Source organism: Vigna unguiculata, chromosome 8 (assembly GCF_037176805.1).
Source record: "Vigna unguiculata cultivar grain cowpea cultivar isolate G323 ecotype 2 chromosome 8, ASM3717680v1, whole genome shotgun sequence".
Taxonomy (NCBI): Eukaryota; Viridiplantae; Streptophyta; class Magnoliopsida; order Fabales; family Fabaceae; genus Vigna; species Vigna unguiculata.
Genome location: NC_140799.1, coordinates 66,373 through 73,993, shown reverse-complemented (window position 1 = coordinate 73,993; position 7,621 = coordinate 66,373). Strand labels below are relative to the sequence as shown.

The 7,621-nt window shown below is 28.6% G+C and overlaps 1 pseudogene across 1 annotated transcript; it reads left to right on the top strand.

Moving 5' to 3' along the window:
• The first annotated feature begins 3,621 nt into the window (after nucleotides 1-3,621).
• On the top strand, nucleotides 3,622-7,001 carry LOC146884007 (phosphatidylinositol N-acetylglucosaminyltransferase subunit P-like; annotated as a pseudogene). Its single transcript, XR_014984046.1, has 6 exons — nucleotides 3,622-3,993; nucleotides 4,304-4,379; nucleotides 5,405-5,600; nucleotides 5,786-5,858; nucleotides 6,302-6,420; nucleotides 6,558-7,001. The product of XR_014984046.1 is annotated as a phosphatidylinositol N-acetylglucosaminyltransferase subunit P-like (transcript).
• The last annotated feature ends 620 nt before the right edge of the window (nucleotides 7,002-7,621 follow it).

Sequence of the window (7,621 nt, the reverse complement as noted above, 5' to 3'; positions counted from 1 at the left end):
AAATGACCAATAGTATACCTAATAAGTGGTGTTAATCTGTATATCTCTATCTATAACATTAAAATATATAGCAATAAATTTATCTGCTGTGATGAACCTGCAATGCTTTAATATGTGTACTGAAGAATAGTTGTTGTTTTTTTTAGTAAAGTTCTCTTATTCATTATTATTTTTTTACTTAAGTACATTAGTTTGATTGGCAAAACTTGTTGCTATTATATTTTCAAGGACCAAGCAACCATTTGGGATGTAATTGTTGTTATTCCGTGAATTTATGTCTTAAAAAGTACTTTCATATTGGAGATACTTTAAATAAAAGTTATTAAATATATAATGAATAATCATGTTATTTATATACATATAATATGAATTACCATATCACAATTTAAATAAATATAATGATTGAATCTGAAAATTTTGATAATACTAAAACATAGAGAAGAGGTGTGAGTTGCATCGGAAGTTATCCATAATGTAGATTCATTATTAACTACATACACTAAAAAAATAACAATTTTATAATTATTTGGAATTGGATTCATTTTATGAAGAGAATATCATTAATGTTAAAAGATAATTATTGACAGACAGCACGTGCATATTTAGTATATTAGTAGTGATGTATTATATATGTTCTTTTCTTTTCTATTCCTGTAATTAATAATAATTGGACATAAAAATAATTTAGGTTAATTATATTTCAAGTTCTTCATAAATTTCATAACTTTTAATTGAATACTTGTAAGTTTATGTTAACTTTGCGAGTTAACTATTATCTTAAACGGTTATCTTAAATATCATCATATAATATTTATATCTTATTTATGAGAGATCATAATAAAATAATTTTATTCAAAGATATATGATATTTAATGGAAATTAATTTTAAATTTAATTAAAATTATTAAAATATAAAATACAAAATATAAATTATAAAAATATTAGGTATGTAACTATTAAATTATGAAATATAAAATTATAAAGTTAAAATTTATAAAAATAGAAAATTCAAAAATTCAAAAATTATAAAAATAGATAATTAAAAAACTACAAAACTATAAAATCACAAAAGTATGAAATTGTAAAATTGTTATGAAAATATCAAATTATCGATTTGTAGACTTTTTAATTTTGTATTTTTGTAATTTTATAGTTTTGTATTTCATAATTTTGTGGTTAAGTATTTTATACATTTTAAAATTTAAATTTTGTATTTATAATTTTATAACATTAATTAAATTTTAAATAATTTTTACCAAATATAATAAATCTTTAAGGGATCATGTTTACTTATAATAAAATATTATATGATAATATTTAAGCAAAGTGAGAAATGCAAAATATGTCTCACATCGTATAATTAAAAAAACATTTACATGCAAGATTTGAAAATAATGAAATTTGTCATGTACTTAAAACATAATTCAGTAAAAAAAATTACTAAATATATAATTTTTTTATATTAGTTCAATATAAATTAATTAATTTTAAAAGAAATAAAATTTATGAAAAATAAGTATAATATCAAATATATATATATATATTAAATATTTATAATTATATAAATTTTAAATTAAAATACAGTGAATAATATAAAATATCAGGATAAACATAAATAAACTTTAATTACAAACAAAATAAAGTTGTTAAAATAAAAAATATTTGAAAAAAATTAAAAAATATTTAAAAGTATTTTAAATATATTAATTTCTTTTCCTAAAATTTGATAAATTTTTTCTTATATATTAATAAAAATTACATTAGATAAAATTTATTTGTCTAGAAATATATATTATCACTCAATTTTGAATTGAGGTTGTAAAAACATATAAATAGTCTTTACGCGGATAAAATATACCTTTAAAGACTTTCACAAATAACTCACATGTGTTCTAGCAATATTCAAACTGAAATATTCATTATTTAGATATCGTTCCAAATTAAGATTGTAAAATTATGTTTTCAGAAGACATTCATAAAAAATGTGTTAAATAATAATGAACGTAATTAATTTACTTCATATATTATCCTGATTATATTATATTTATAGTATCTAAATAAGTATGAGCAGATGAATAAATTACTTTATTTAATTCTCTTAATATTTTGTTAAAACTTAATGTTATCTGTGCTGATTGAGAGACAATCTCTAGTTAGATGACCAAGAAAATTTTGTATGTACATAGTTCACTTACATTCCAGGCTTGATATGTGATAAATTTCAAATTTTTAAGATATCAATGCCATTTCAGTATATAATAAAAATAAAATTTATATTTGTTTTGTCATCTCGTCCATAAGTATATAAACCAACAATAAAACCATGGAAAAATTAATTTATTAGCTACAGTACCAATTAAGTTCATGTTCATTCTCTTAATAAAAGATGAAGTTGTACCTCTATCCATCCAAGAAACCTTAACTTAAGTTTATTTATATTTTTAATAACACGTTTCTGTTATGATAATAATATGCATATGTACGATCAGTGAAAAAGGATAATAATAATAATAATAATAATAATAATAATAATAATAATAATAAAACAAAAAATCACAATCAGGCATAACTTCAACTGTTTTGCATACTCCAATAAAATTATTCACAGGGAAGTTATATCTATTTTTAAAATAATGTCTTTTTAATCATTATTGTTGATTCAATATAATTTATATATTAATTTGGATGGTATAAATGAATATTAGTTTTCAATCACGAACTGAAGCCATTTAACAATACATTGATTCCCAATTAAAGAAATCAAGTACTATGAAGACTAATTTTCACCTATTCAATTATGGTTTAACAATGCATTAATTTTCACTTTTATATCAAGAATCAAGTAACCTAACTTAATATCAAACCATAATAGTTTAGCGCCTATAAAGATTTCACATAGACCCAATACAAAGTACCCATTTAACATGGTCCAATACAAAATAGCCCAAAGTATAAAAATAGACAGACTTAAGGGTCTTTCTTCCTGTACCTCCAAAATTTCTTCTATACCTCTAAACTTTCTTTAAATTTCTAAAAAACCCTTTGACCATTTAAGAAAATCCACAGACACCACACCCCCAAAATTATGTTGACTTCCGGAAGTCGACTTCCGTTATATATATATAAACGGATTTTCACTTCCGTTTATATATATATACGGAAGTCCGAATTCCGGTTTTATATATATATATATATATATATATATATATATATATTTAACTTTTTATTTTAATTTAAATTATTTTTCATTTTTTTATTTAATATTTTTTTTTAAGTAATTTTTTTAAAATTTATATGTTTTATAATTTTTAATACGTGTTTTTTAAAAATTGAAATAAAATAAAAGTTAGAAAATATAAATTTTAAAAAGAATTAAAAATGTTTAAAATTGATTTAATTTTACTTACGGAAGTTTATTTCCGTAAAGTTTTTTGACTTCTGGAAATCGACTTTCTGGCGTTTCCTTAAATGGTCGTAGGATATTTTGAGAATTTAAAAATATTCTGGAGGTGCATAAGAAATACTTGGAGGTGTAGGAAGAAAGACCCCAGACTTAATCGCAAATGTAATTTTCCTAATCCATAAATCCTCACACCAAAAATAACTAAAATAAAAATGGCACAACAATAACGCTTTGTGTCTTGGTTACTCCTCCTCCCTCCTCTCCGACAAGTCCCTCAGTCCGTTCTGGAACCTACCCGGCGTCGTCTTCAGCGAAAACGTGAAACCCATCCAAACCCTCGAAATCATAAAGCGCAGACAAGATAAAAGTGTTGGAGGCAAGCCTTACTGACAGAAAGAATGCACAATTACTATTTCTCTCATTACAGATTTACAATTGCTAGATAAGGGAAACGCTATTGAACCTGCATTGGGAAGAACTGAATTCACATCTCTTGGAAGAACACCGCCACCGGATGCCGCGAAGAAGAACCGACCCGTTACTTCGAGCCCTACTCAGAACCATCAAATTCAAATTATGATTTACGTGACGTGAGTATTGGAAAGAAATTTAGGATTAGGGCTTGGAATTTTTCATTATTTTCTGCAATTCCTTTTTTCACCTTTTAATTCATGTACTCTTCTCTGTCATTTCATTTTGTTTGAATAGAATTTTCAGAAATTACGTATTTTTAATAAAATAATAATTTTTTTTGTTAGAAATATATGATTTTACTTTAAGCCACTGCTTGCTGTCGAGTAATTTATTAGCAAAAAAATTAGCATCGCAACCTGATCGGAATTTCACGTTGTCTGTGCCCTGTAATGAGTCTAACGATAAATCTTTTTATACACATTGCAGGATTTTCGGGCCTGGTTGCTAGTGTTAGCAAGACTATCTACCTATAGCTTAAGCTCTTGGCCAAAGTATTTTCCTGGTAATTTCTTGTTGCTGATTAAATTGCCCTGGCTTCGTATGTATGTAATGAAATATTTTATAAGGTTTTCTGATACTGGTTTTCTGTTTGGCATGGCAATGCTGTTAATGATTAATTCTTTTTGTTATGTTTATTATTTTTGCATTGTGGTTTTGCTTAACAACTTGTATATGTAATTGTTGCGGAGTTTATAGTTTAAGATGCTAAGATAGATAAGCTGGGGCAATAGGGGGCTGTTTAGGATCCAAGTTGTGAATCTGATATGATATGTTATCCCTTAGCCACGTAAGGTAGTGGATATGAGCAATTAGATTCGTACCCAGCAAGGTCCCACGAAGCTTAGAAATAGGCTGTACACCTTATTAGGACCTTCCAACAACAGTTTGTTTAGAAGCTACGAAAATGAATATTGTTGGTTTAAAAGATAGCCACAAGTTGATCATTAATGCTCTCACTCAAGATAGCCACAAGTTGACCAAAGTAAACTGTAATTTTAATTTCGTAAGAGTATATTTCAAACAAAAAATATATTAAAATACATAACATAATAATTCAATATTATATGATGTTATGAATAAATTTTTATATTTTTTACTGTAATATTGTTATTATTATTAGTTGATAATATTATATACTATTTTAAATATTTTTTATATTTTTCTAGTATTATTATCCTTTTATAATTGCTACATTATCCTTTTTCTAGTTGATAATGTTATATTTTTTATATTTTGCTTTACGTAAAAAGGAAGTTGTTGGACTTAAACTGAGGCCAACAGTCCACTAATTTGACCCTAATATGACCCATAGCTTGGGCCAGCCCTATCAATGTAGCGGAATAGAGAAAGGAAATGGGAGAGTACCATGGCAGATTTTCAATACAATGATGAATGCACTCATTTGTATGATTGAACGTGTGTTAGTGAATGCAGTTATTGGTACCCGTTATTGTTGAATTTGATATTAAAAGAAACAAAATTTGCATTATTCTTGAGCATTTGTTAAGAGTTTAAATGTAATTGAAGGGACGCAACATGGAAAGTCCTCACTCTGTGAACAGTTCAAGAAGAACTCTCAGTCTGTCAAAGAAGCGGAGGGCAACTGTGTCCTTTTTTGACCCTGAAGACAAAACCTCTGGCTTCGGATTGTCTGGCGATCATGGCCCTAAGCCTTCTGAAGTTTATGGTTTTGTAGGTTCTATTACCACTATTGTTGCTACAGGTCTTCTTCCCTTTTATTCTGCTCTTCAGAATTTTAACCCTGTTCTGTCTATACTCTCTTATACGTGACTTTCTATAGCAATATTATACGTGATGATTGTAACTTTTAGTTAGCAACCAAGTTTTTCATGATCCTCATATGTGATTTTGACTTTTATTGTATTTTAATATTTCGTTTGTGAATAGTTATTTTCTTCATATGGGCATATGGTCCAAAATCATGGCTATAATCTGCTGGCATCTCGTACTATCCTAGCAGGTTAGACATCTCCACTCCTCTTGTTATTTGAACCTATGGAAAGTGTCAGATGTAATTGTTTGGGTGCACAAAACAATAATTTTTTGTCGAGAAAACCTGAAGTGAGAAGTTCTGGAGTGTTAATTTTAAGGTTTACAAAAAACTCGGTCATGGTGCATGAAACAATGTCAATTTAGCTGTGTAGTAGGGCTTTTGGGAAGGGATGGAGGGTATTAAGCCCAACTTTTTCCTTTAGAGTCTTTAATAGTGAATATATATGGAAAAAGGATTTCAAATCACCTGTTTATGTAAACAATGAGAATTTTGCATCAGTTTTTGCTTTCGAGATCATAGAGTGGGGAACTTAGTTCGCATATGTAGGAAAAAAAAATTATTTTCGGGTATTGGGCTTTTCAGATTGTTTGTGTGACAAAATGTTAGCAAAACAACTTCTGGCTTTTCAGATATTGGGCTTTAGCAGTACCAACATATGTGATGGTGACCATTGTTTTGATGTTGGGATTCTACATTGGCCTTAACTTCATTTCAACACCTTCCCCTTCTTCTTTAAACACCGTTTTTGGTGAGTTCAATGCCAAATTCTTCAGTGACACTTGTGCTTAATTTTGATTTGGACATGTCAGTAAACAACACAAGTTTGATTTCTTGAGGCTCTGCTATCAGTTTTCTGATAATTGATATGAACATCTCTTTGTTCAGATGAATTCAGTTGAGATCCTTCGAGTAACGAGTGTTCTCTAGAAGATGAAAAACCCATCGATCCCATTTCAGATATCGGCCTTGACAGAATCAATGATATCATGTTCAATAATGCAACTTTACAATCACACATATCTCCAATGTTGTTATGGTAGGAATTGCTATCAAACAAGTGTTGCTAATTTAGGTTATTGTAGGAGAAGTTATAACTACAGAGGTGAAATTTATTGAGTTGGTGTTGTGAAAGAATGATTTCATTCTATCTTACTGTAGAACTTCCTTTTAATGCTTATTTTTTTAGGTCTAGTTTTTAAAAGCTTTTGTCTACTTATTTTAGAGTTTTGAACCTTGCTACTTTATGAATTGGTGGTGAAGAGTTGTAGAGAAGGAAACGGCCTCTTTGTTTATGGGGGTAATATTATGTATCTGACTCATATCCCAGAACTGTGGTTGTATTTGTGGACATGGCTGCTCACTGTGAATTATCAGGCCACAACGTATCTGACATAACGTCTACTTGAACACGCCCAATGCCCAAAATATGGGAAACGGGGATATAACCTTTATGTATGTAATGTGACAAATTTCAATTAAAGATTTATGTAGTTTAAACTAAGGAAACAAATTTATTACAGTTTTCTGCAATAACAACATTATTCACTATATAATTCTAAATACGATAGCTACGTGGAAACAAGACCAAAAAGCGAATCATGCTTTATGTATGCTATAAATTGCTTTTTATTTTTTATTATAGTACTGTTTTGTGAAGAATAGGTGTCGAGGTTAGTCTAAAATGTCGCATAGGGAGTGTCGGATCCAAAAGAAAAATTTGAGTTGTGAAAGTTAAGACGTGTCAAAAGTCTAATGAACCCCCTCTCCACACACACCGACACACACGCGCACGCACACAAACCCACCCACCCCCTCCACACACAACCACCCACCCCCTCCACACACAACCACCCACACACACACCCCCACCCACTCACCCACCCATCCTCACACACATGCACACTCACACACACACACACACACACGTACACACCAGACACACACACAAG